The sequence below is a fragment of the Diabrotica virgifera genome, chromosome 8 (assembly GCF_917563875.1).
Source record: "Diabrotica virgifera virgifera chromosome 8, PGI_DIABVI_V3a".
NCBI lineage: Eukaryota > Metazoa > Arthropoda > Insecta > Coleoptera > Chrysomelidae > Diabrotica > Diabrotica virgifera.
In genome coordinates, this window is record NC_065450.1 from 69,416,480 (window position 1) to 69,428,757 (window position 12,278).

The window sequence follows — 12,278 nt, forward strand, 5'->3', positions numbered from 1 at the left end:
AAGGAAGACCATATCGAAGATGAGACTCGAACAAAGAAAAATATGTTATTTTAGAAGATGCTAAATTGAGTTCCTTCGAAACAGATCTTATGGCATAGCAGGCTGAGGCGAGTTTCTTACTTATCAAATCGATATGAAGGGACCATTTAAGGTTGCTGTCTAAAAGAATACCAAGAAATTTTACAGAATCAACGGTAGAGATCTGGCTGCTTTTCACAAGCAGGGGTTGAAAAGAGCACCTTTATATGATAATGCTACCGTTTTATCCACGTTAAAGGAGAGTAAATTAGAGTCAGACCAGGTTTTTATCGTAAGAAGATCAGAAGTTATAGTTGCATGAAGAGTTGCAATAGTTGAGTTGCTCCAAGTGATACTGGTATCATCAACAAAAAAATATTTTTCCATCGATTTTTAATTTAGTGATGTCATTTATAAAGATAAGGAAAAGTAAAGGACCCAATACTGAACCTTGTGGTACTCCACATACAATGTTTTTGAGACTAGAGTCAGTATCATTTGCTCTAACCAGTTGTTTTCTATTATCTAAGTAAGATTTGAACCAATTCAAAGAAATACCTCGAATTCCATAGAAATTTAGTTTTTTAATCAAAATGTCGTGATTTACACAATCAAAAGCTTTGGCATAGTCACAGAAAACAGTGGTAGTATAAAGATTATTGTTTAGTGCTTGGTAAACCTCGTGAAGTACAAAAAACATGGCATCAGTTGTACATTTATTAGTTAAGAAGCCGAACTGATTTTGTGATAAAATATTGTTATCAAAGAGAAAGGACATAAGTCGGGTTTTTATAAGCCTCTCAATAATTTTGGAGAGTACCGGTAGTAGGGCAATAGGTCTATAGTTGCAGGCATTATTTTTCGCCACCTTTATGAAGAGGAATAATAATGGCTGTCTTTATACACTCTGGAAATTTACCATTTTCAAAGGAATCATTATTTAGTGACACGAAGAGTTCTAACACATTATCTGTGAGATTTGAGAAGATTTTTATGGATAGTCCATCAGTACTACAAGATGATTTGCTTTTGATACTATTGATCATTTGGATCAATTCAGATTTATAGATAATGAATTCGAGACAATTTCTGAATTAGGGAGATAGGAAATGGGATCTTGTTGAGACTGAATAGTTGATGTTATATTTTTACTCACGTTAATGAAGTATTCGTTTAGATTTTCAGGGTTTGGAAGGGTAAATGTTTGAGCTGCGTGGGTTTTATTTCGAAGATCGTTTATTATGGACCAAGTTTCTTTTGCAACACTTTTGGAGCTTCCCAGACGATTTTGATAGTAGGCTTTTTTAGCTGATTTGATGAGTTCTAGGTATGTGACTCTGTAATTGGTGATATATTGAGTGACAGAGACGTTGGTAGTAAATTTCTTGATATAAAGTAGTGAACGCATATTTTTTGCTGATGTGCGGATACCTTTGGTAGCCCAGGGTTTGCGATGTTTTGGCTTACTCGTAATGAAAGGAAATGCCTTATTGAAGATACAGAAAAGCTTCTCTAAAAAATCACTGAAATTATAGTCCACGTCCGTAGAAGGAAAATGCCAGTCAGAAGTTAAACATAAATTTTGGAATTTATGAAAATTCCGAGCGGAAAAAATCCTACCTAAACGTCGGGTTTTCGAGGAGGGTTTGCTGAAGATGTTAAATTTCGTATATACTGCTTCATGATCCGATAGTTCCGCATTAATAACTGTAGAGCAGACATCAAGGGGTGAGAAATCGGAGACAATATAATCGATTATGGTAGATGTAGTTTTTGTAATCCTTGTAGGAGAGTTAACGTGCATTGAGAGACCATATGATTCAAATACAGGGTGGGGCATTAGTGTGACAAAGTCCAATTACTCGTTTGTCGTAAGAGATACGAAAAAAAGCTATTTAGATAAAAGTTGGGGCACTGATAGGACCATAATTTAAAAATATTTTCAAATATACAGGGGCGTGCGTATTGACAGGGTGACTCAAACTTATGTTTTTTAAATGGAACACCCTGTATATTTTTATATTTTTGGATTCTTCTCAATCTTTCCATTCTTAAAATATAGGGTTTTGTAATATTATACAAGGCAGTTTAAAAGATAATTACGTTTTTTTGTTAATTTCGTAGCAGTATTTACACCCTGTAGAATTGTAGTGATTTGACATCAGATTTTTATTTTATGTTCAAACGATTTTTAATATAGTCTACTATTGTTAAACATTAACAATATAGCGAAATTTTAAACTTTAGTATACAGGGTTGGTCGAAACTCGGAATAAGTATTTTCTGAGTTTTCTTAAATGGAACACCCTGTATTTTAGTATTTTAATAAAATGATATTTTATGGTACTTTTTTATTTCTTAAGCATTCCCTATACCTAAGTGCTTTCATTTTTAAGTTATTCGTGATTCTTTAAGTCAAACATTAATTGCCAGAAAAATTACGTTAAACTTTATTAGGTGGCCGTGAAAATATTCAATCAAAAGTAATTTTTCGAAAAAAAAAAATACATCATAATCTAGCCTGATCCTTAATTTATTAATATTGGATGAAATATCCAAATAAATTCATAGTTAAGATTGTTGGTGCGCAAAATATTAATAAAAACATACAATATACTACCTAGTCGGCTATGACAGTAAATTTCCTTAAAAATTTGACATTATACCATTTTTATAGTTCCAGTTGCTTTGTTACCATTACTAATATGAATTTTTCTAATAAGGAATGTGCTAGTGGAGTATAACAAAAATGTGCTACTAGCAATAAGAATTTTTCATCAGAAATTCCCTGATAGACGACAACTAAGAAGAGAAACGTTAAAAATATACTAGAGGGGTTTCAACGGACTGGACACTTAGATTATGATAAATCTGATCGAACAAAAACTATTGTAAGTGAAGAAAACAGGAATTAAATGTAATCCTTAGTGTCACTGAGGATCTGCATATTAGTACAACCGTTCTTACAATCTAAGTATCTAGTCTGTTGAAAACGTTTGTAACAATTGTAACAATTTCGATACTTTCAAAAGTTTCTCTTTTTGGTTGTCGTCTATCAGGGAATTGCTGATGATAAATTTTTATTGCAAGTAGCTCATTTTTGTTATACTCTCCTAGCACAAAGCCATTTTAATCAGTTCCTCATTAGAAAAATTAATATTAGTAATGGTAACAAATCAACTGGAACTATATAAATAGTATAATGTCAAATGTTTAAGAAAATTTTGTGTCACAGCCAACTAGGGAGAATTTTGTATGTTTGATTAATATTTTAAGCACCAACAACCTTAACTACGAATGTATTTGAATATCTCATCCAATATTAATAAATTAAGAATCAGGCTAGATTATTATGTATTTTTTTTCGAAAAATTATTTTTGATTGGCTATTTTCACGGCCTAATAAAATTTCACGTAATTTTTCTTGCAATTAATTCTTGGTATAAAGAACCACGAATAACTTACAAATTAAAGCACTTAGGTATAGGGAATGCTTAAGAAATAAAAAAGTACCATAAAATATCATTTCATTACAATACTAAAATACAGGGTGTTTCATTTAAGAAAACTCAGAAAATACTCATTCCGAGTTTCGACCCACCCTGTATACTAAAATTAAACATTTCACTATACTGCTAATGATTAACACTAGTAGACTATATCAAAAATCGTTTGAATATAAATAGCAAATTTGATGTAAAATCACTACAATTCTACAGGGTGTAGATATTGCTACGAAATTAACAAAAAAACATAATTAACTTTTAAACTACCTCGTATAATATTACAAAACCATATATTTTAAGAAAGGAAACAATGAGGAGAATCCAATATAGTAAAAATATACAGGGTGTTCCATTTAAAAAAACATAAGTTTGTGTCACCCTGTCAATACGGACGCCCCTGTATATTTGAAAATATTTTTAAATTCTGGTACTATGTGTGCCCCAACTTTTACCTAAATAACTTTTTTTCGTATCTCTTACGACAAACGAGTAATTGGACTTTGTCACACTAATGCCCCACCCTGTATGTTGACCAAGAACATTTGGGTAGCACAAGCAGCAGCATAATTTATGTTGAAGTCTCCGCATAGAATTTTCCTGCTTTTGTGAGGCAAGTCATCTAACAAATTTAGCAGGTTCTGAAAAAATAGTTCCACGGAAGAGTCAGGTGATCTATAGATGCAAATAATGTAAAGATTAAGATTTTTATTAAAAACTAAGGAAAACTCAAAGAAGGCTTCATTCAACAGAAAGTCATATTTTGTTATCAGAGAAAAATCATTGTTTGCAGAAAGAATTAGGGTGCCTCCATGAGCTGAGTTTGGACGATCATACCTAGCAATTGTGGTATATTTCTCTACAAAAAAAGGCTCGTTGACTTCAAGCCAGTGTTCTGTAACAACAACTATCTGGGGAAATCTTAATTCTTCTAGAAACAAAAATAATTCGTCAGTTTTATTTCTTATAGAACGAATATTAATCAGAACCATACTAAAGTTGTCATCACTAAAATTATTCGAGGTTTCTAGTTCCTCAGAACACGTCGTATTATTTAAAAATTTCGTCTTGGAGAGCTAGTATAATTTCGGTGACATTCCCTTGATTTTTGCAGGTGAATAATTCTTTCCGAAGTGAGAAAAGACCTAAAAGCAGCAAGATCAGCGTCTACCTCATCTGCACCGATTCCATAAGCATCGTTGAATTCTAGAAGAATTTTTCTTAGATCTTCACTCTTAGTCGGAAGTCCTTCGGAAGCCAGAAACAGTTTAACACTTGTGTTGGTATACCCATCATAAAATACTGATGCAGGTTGGTCGTGTAGAAAAGCAAGATGAAGTTTAATGGCCTTCAAGATATCCGGTTCCCTTAATCTGGCTAAAAGATATCGACTATTCGAGTTATTGGTTAATCTAACTCTTGGTGGGGTCAAAGGATTTATCGATGGTTCTAAAGTATCCTTCTTAACCTTTTCACTGCGGGAACCGGAAATATACGTAAAATACTTTCGTGCCCGTACAACGGGAACCGGATAAATACGCGTTACCTTTTTCGGCATTCGCTGCGGCTACCGTATGAATCAGATATTGTTTGCGTATTGTATGTTGCCTATAGAAGAGAGTTAGGCATATCATATCAAAATTTACAATACATTTAAAATTTTTATGCTTTACTGCGGGAGCCGTACAAATCCGCACCTTTTTATACAGGCACGCACTCTGGAGAATTTACTTGTAAAATCTTAGGATTTCCCTCGCCGTATTTATATAGGATAGTGTTTATCAGCTTATTTCATTTTAGTTTAAGAATTCAATTGGATGAATTACAGCTGCTAATAACCCGATTATTGACTTTGAAAAAAGTACAAGAGCGGTATGACCGGTAGTTTGATAAATAATCTAATAAAAATAATAGTAAATAATCTGAGATTTTTGGGTTGCATTTTCAAGAATTTGTGTTTGTAGCATTTAGCATCCAAATGATTGCAAATGAGGGCCGAAAATTGCAAAATATGTATCCGGTTTTGCCACCCCTAATAAAAGTCGGAAAAATCTTCAAAAACAAAATTACAAACAGTTAAAGAAGGTCTGTTACGTCGACAAATTATTAATTTTCAAGAATCTAACAACAACAAATGACAACATCAACAACAGTTACTTCTACAAAATTGCAATTACAGTCCTGAATACACTGTATTAATACACTGCGTGAACCGTATTTATACGCCATAGTACTACATCGACTGATTGCGGCAACCGGATTGATCAGCACAGGCATGAAACAGCCGTACCAGAGACCATACTACTCTTATAACTAGCCGCAGTGAAAAGGTTAATGAAATTAATATGAGAACGGAAAGGATCTTTAGATTTGCAAATTGCAATGGCCTGCTTGTCTGTCAGTATGTTTGTGGTATCAACTTCATTCTTGTTGTTACTTGGAATGGTAATTGGATTTTCCAAGTTAACCGTGCTTCTGATTTATATTTTTCTCAGATGAAGTCGTTGGTTCGGAGAATAAGGATTCTGAAGACCACTTAACGTTTACACCAGGTGGCCAAAATTCTTTATTAAATAATAAGTCAATAGATGTTTTAGACTTAATACCTATTTTGAATGAGGAGCCAGTTTCTGAGTTGGCATCTTTAAGGAGGGTGTAACATCTTATATATTCCTTGATACCTAGCTTCTCTTTAATGTAATGAACTACTTGTATAGGTGTGTATATTGGGGTTAAGTTGCTAATGACGACGAAGTGACATTTATCTTCTGCAATTTTTGTTTTTTTGACTGTACTGGTTTCGAAATGCTTGAAGTGGCATACACTATGTTTTTCTTCGATACCTCTTTCTTCGTTGGTATAGTAGGTAGTTTGTTGGAAAGATTACACATTTGATTAGATATTTCACTGGTGTGTGAAGAGAGCCTCTCTAATCCCAACTTTATCTCAGATGAATTTGTATCTTGGACTAGAACAGAAGATGGACGGTGGACACGACGAATCATTGAATGGAGGCCCAGAAACTATAAAAGAAGCCGAGGACGACCACCGACTAGATGGACCTACAACACTGGAAAGAACTGAGAGAGGCCTATGCCCAGCAGTGGACACGATTGGTTGATTGATTATGAGTCAAAATTCAAAATTGAAAATGATGGAGGTCCTAACAACACTAGAAAACAGAGCCTAAGAATTGAGGTCCCAGAATTGTCCTAAAAAATCAGAGGTTTAAAGATGTATTAAAATTAGAAAAAAAAATCAGGAAACGGGTTCAGTATCTGATAAAAAGCGTGTAAAAAATGAAACTGGAGTGGCTCAAATACCAATAATTTTCTCTTCTTCTTCTTATTATTCTTCTTTTTGTATAGACATGACTCTGTCTGTTTTTTCAATGTGCCTTCAGTAAGTTGTTGTTTCATCGTTGTCATTATCTTCCCACTGAGCGTCTTCCTATTGGGGAACCGTCTCTCGCTGTGCTGACTACTCTATTTGTTGTCATTCGGCTTAGTCTAAGAGATAGTGAACCCTCCGACTAACAGTCATCCTGTAAGGCTAGAAATTTGTCTAGTGATAATTCATAGCACACCAAGACTAAAAACCATGACCTGGCAGGCGTCATCGTCAGCCGTGCACGTGTATCTACCAGGTGAATCGAAAAGTGCATAGTTTAGGGGTAAAATAAACTTTCTCCTGTAAGGTTTAAATTTAAGTATGTGTTTGAGTAAGTCATTTAGAAGAAATGTGTACAATGACAGGCGATTCTGAAGAGCATAAGACCTTGCCAGGCGAGGGGAAAGATTAGCGGTTTTTTCTAAAATTATTTTTTTGCATCGAACAATTTTTTTTTAGATTTTTTGAATCATTCCAAACAGAAAAGGTCTTTAATGATTTTTCTCGTAAGTTAATAGTTTTTACAAAACATTACATAAACATTTTACAAAACAAATTTTTATAAATTATGCTTTAATATATATTTCATTAAATTTTATTTTTAAAATTTTTATCACCCACACAGTATACTATATGTTTTATAACAGGGTGAAAGTAGGATTAATTCTGAGTTGACTCGATTATTTTCTAATTCAAGTAGGTATTTTCAATTAAATTTTAATACAGAAATTTCATTATTCGAAACTTTTAGACAATAAAAATATCCCAAATAGTCTAAGAGCTAGTGAACCCTCCGACTAACGGTCGTCCTGTAAGGCTAGAAATTTTTCTAGTGATAATTCATAGCACACCAAAGCTAAAAACCATGACCTGGCAGGCCTCAGCGGTGCACGTGTATCTACCAGGTGAATCGAAAAGTGCAAATTTAGGGGGTAAAATAAACTTTCTCCTGTAAGGTTTAAATTTAAGTATGTGTTTGAGTAAGTCATTTAGAAGAAATGTGTACAATGACAGGCGATTCTGAAGAGCATAAGACCTTGCCAGGCGAGGGGAAAGATTAGGGGTGTTTCCTAAAATTATTTTTTTTGCATCGAACAAATTTTTTTTAGGTTTTTTGATACATTCCAAACAGAAAACGTCTGTAGTGATTTTTCTCTTAAGTTAATAGTTTTTGTTATATAAGCGATTGAAAATTTTGAAAATTGCGAAATCGGCCATTTTTAACCCTAAATCGGACATTTGTCTAAAAATTTCAAAGTTGAAAAGGTAGGTAGATATTCTTAAAACATTGATTGATGAAATCCCAAAGAGTTTTTTGCAATACAATATCGGAAACCCCGTTGTTTTTTAATTGCTAATCAAGCGGGCGCGGCACTGTAGTACAGGAGTAAGTGAGGACGTTTGAGTTGGCATAAATTCATTATCTCGAGAATGGGCAAATTTCAAGAGAAATTCTTAGACAGGTCGATTTTTATTTTTAAATTAGGACTTTTTGGCATATACATAATACTAGTGACGTCATCCATCTGAGCGTGATGACGTAATCGATGATTTTTTTAAATGAGAGTAGGGGTTGTGTGATAGCTCATTTGAAAGGTTATTTAATTATCTATTCACTAGTATAAATATTAACATAATTATTTATACAAGGTGTACACAATTTTTTTTTTATTAAATTAACTTTGATTAAATTTGACAAATAGAAGAAAAATTATTTTTGTACACCCTGTATAAATAATTATGCTAATGTTTATATTACTGAATAGAGAATTAAATAACCTTTCAAACGAGCTATCACACAACCCCTACTCTTATTTAAAAAAATCATCGATTACGTCATCACGCCCAGATGGATAATGTCACTAGTATTATATATATCCCAAAAAGTCCTAATTCAATAATAACAATCGACCTGTCTGAGGATTTTTCTTGAAATTTGCCCATTCTCGAGATAATGAATTTATGCAAACTCATACGTCCTCACTTATACTACAGTGTCACGCCCTCTTGATTAGCAATTAAAAAAACAAAGGGGTTTTCGATATTTTATTGCAAAAAACACTTCGGGATTTCATCAATCAATGTTTAAGGAATATCTACGTACCTTGGCAACATTGAAATTTTTAGATAAATGTCCGATTTAGGGTTAAAAATGGCCGATATCGCAATTTTCAAAATTTTCAATCGCTTAAATAACAAAAACTATTAACTTAAGAGAAAAATCACTAAAGACCTTTTCTGTTTGGAATGATTCAAAAAATCTAAAAAAAATTGTTCGATGCAAAAAAAATAATTTTAGGAAAACCCCTAATCTTTCCCCTCGCCTGGCAAGGTCTTATGCTTTTCAGAATCGCCTGTCATTGTACACATTTTTTCTAAATGACTTACTCAAACACATACTTAAATTTAAACCTTAAAGGAGAAAGTTTATTTTACCCCTAAACTATGCACTTTTCGACTCACCTGGTAGATACACGTGCACGGCTGGTGCCTGCCAGGTCATGGTTTTTAGCCTTGGTGTGCTATGAATTATCACCAGTTAAATTTCTAGCCTTACAGGACGACCGTTAGTCGGAGGGTTCACTAGCTCTTAGACTATTATGTGGTCTTTCAATTCTACTCTTCTGTTTCTTACCCGGTTATTAATGTTGTCCACTTTGCATCTCCGTCGTATATCTGTACTTCTAGCTCTGTCTCATAGGGTCTTACCATCGATTTTTCGAATGGTTTTCATCTCCGCTGTTTCGAGCAATCTTTTTGTCCTCTCTGTGCCAGGTCGTGTTTCTGCCGCGTGTGTCATTACTGGTTTGATGGCTGTCTTGTAAATTTTGCCTTTCATTTCTTTTCAGATATTTTTATTTCTCCATATTGTGTCATTCAGGCAACCTGCGGCTCTTTTTGCTCTATTTACTTGATCTGCCACTTCTGTTTCGAGCTTTCCGTAGCTAGATACTGTGATGCCTAGATATTTAAACTCCATCGCTTTTTCTATTATCAGACCCTCCAGCTCCAATTTACATCTTATTGGATTTGCTGTTATAATCATGCATTTTGTCTTTGCTGAAATTAACATGTTAACTTATCTGGCAGTTATATTAAATTGGTGCAACATACGTTGTAAATCATCTTCACTTTGAGAGATTAGTACTGCATCGTGTGTTTTTCTCCCACTTGGTATCCTATTTTAGTTCTTACTTTTTTTTATTATTTCATCCATGATCAGGTTGAATAATAAAGGGCTCAAGGAATCCCCCTGTCTTATACCATTGCCAGCTTCAATTGGGTCTGTTAGTTCATCTTCCACTTTTACTTTTATTGTGTTGTTCGGGTAGATGTTTTCGATCGTTTGAATTATTCCTAGAGGTAGCTCTCTTGAGTACTAGTAATTTTAGGTCATGTTAATTTGGAACCTACTTCAAATAAAAAAAAAAAAAAAATTAAATCCATAAGGAAAAAAATTTCCTCTGGCTGGCTGTATACCATTAATTACAAAAATTGAAGAAAAAATCTTCTGTGTAAAAGGTATATTTATTTGAAAACCCCAATAAAGGGCCACATTAAAAAACAGAACGTTTTCGCTCTAAAAAGAGCATCATCAGTGTTCTAAGCCTAAGATAAGTATAACCGTAATTAGTGAAGACAAAAGTAAAAAATTTAAAGGTTGACCAAGATAAAAAATTAGGTTATACTCACAAGCTCTACATGCTAAGCCACCAAAAATACATGGGTTAAAACCCTTAAAATGTCGACTAAAAGTCTTACATTGACATGTTGTATAACGACTAAATCCTGGCGATGGATGAAATTTACAGAGATACCTCAAAGCATTATATGACTATTCCACGAGGCATGTGGGTGGTTGAGTCGATTTCTCTGTCTTCACAAAGAGAAAGTTGAAAGCCAAGCCAACTGATTACAGGTGACAGATGTGAAAGCGTTTCCGACTAATGACAGTACGAGACAGACAGTGTAACTTGAAATTTTGTGAATTGATATGTAGTTAGGTACACTAGCCACTAGTTTTAAAAAATTATTTGTAGTAAACTTCAATAATAACAACAAACATCGGCTGCTGGGATTACAATTATTCCATATTAAGCTAACAAAAATAATATAAGGAGTGAAAATAAAGTTATTTAAAACCACAGCGGGGTTCAAATAAGTGTATTACTAAAGATAGGCAACCAACCATACATGCGGTGTTTTTTAAAATAAAGATATTATTTTTGTTTTAATAGTTGTAAAAAGAATAATTTGCCCATATGGTCAAATGCATCTAGAGCAGACAAAATAAGTAGATTTTTCAAACTATTAAATATGATGAGGGCAATGTATAGGTTGAAGTTTATATATTCCTATAAGTATGTAGTTATTTTGAAATCCAACACAAAGATGATTGATGTAACTGGTTGACCACATAAGCCGAATGACAACAAATAGAGTAGTAAGGACGGCGAGAGACGGTTCCCCAATAGTAAGACGATCAGTGGGAAGACCACGAAAAAGGTGGAATGACAACCTAATGGAGGCACATTGAAAAACATTGAGTCATGTCTACACAAAAAGAAAAAGAAGAAGAAAGTATTAAGATTTAACTAACATCACTTGGTTGTTAAATAGTGGTTAAATCTGAATATTTTGAGGTCTAGAATCTACAACTCAGAGATTGGATATTCTTACTGAAACACCCTGTATAGTCGATAACAGGTACTTTCCTAAGCAATGAATTGGACGAAGAGATTTTATTGAATGGCCAGCAATATCTGCCGATTTAACTCCTCTGGACTTCTTCCCATGGGGTTATTTACCAAAAAAATTGATACCATTTTACTATTTACCAAACATTTACTATAGGTGTTTTTAAAAAGGTATTAAATAGAAATACAAAAGCTACTTACCCACACTTTATTGAAATAATTGTTTTAGTTTTTGGTTTTGTCTTTTCTAGACGTAAGTAGTTTCTATAAGCACATAAATACACTTAATGCGCTAGATAATAATATACAAATCATAATGATAAACAATAACAAAGCTATCCATTTATGAATTATTATTGAATAGATGCACTATTGTGAGGTAATTTATTTGTTATTAAAAAAATCTCATTTAACCGTAAACCTATTGTACATTTTCCAATAATTACTAATGATTATATTCACTTATTTTAAAATTCATGACTTTTAATTTTTGAGTTAAATACATTGTAGCATTAAGTACGGTGTAACGCACTTTTTAACCTAGTTTGCAGACCGTCAGGTTTTATTTTATTTTATTTTTTTAGTCTTCAGGGAAGATTATCAAGAAATGCAGGAGAAATAGACAGACCCACAGGTTTCCAGAAAAAGTCAAAGGAAAAATTATTCAAAA

General features: G+C 33.3%; 1 protein-coding gene across 2 annotated transcripts in view; it reads right to left on the bottom strand.

Annotated features, from left to right (window-relative positions):
* The window catches only part of LOC126889444 (putative fatty acyl-CoA reductase CG5065), an 83,152-nt gene extending 71,205 nt beyond the window's left edge, over positions 1-11,947 (bottom strand). For both annotated transcript variants that reach the window (XM_050657759.1, XM_050657758.1), the window contains exon 1: positions 11,810-11,947. The gene's annotated coding sequence lies outside the window, so the exon portion shown is untranslated. The remainder of the gene's footprint in view (positions 1-11,809) is intronic.
* Between the last annotated feature and the right edge of the window lie 331 nt (positions 11,948-12,278).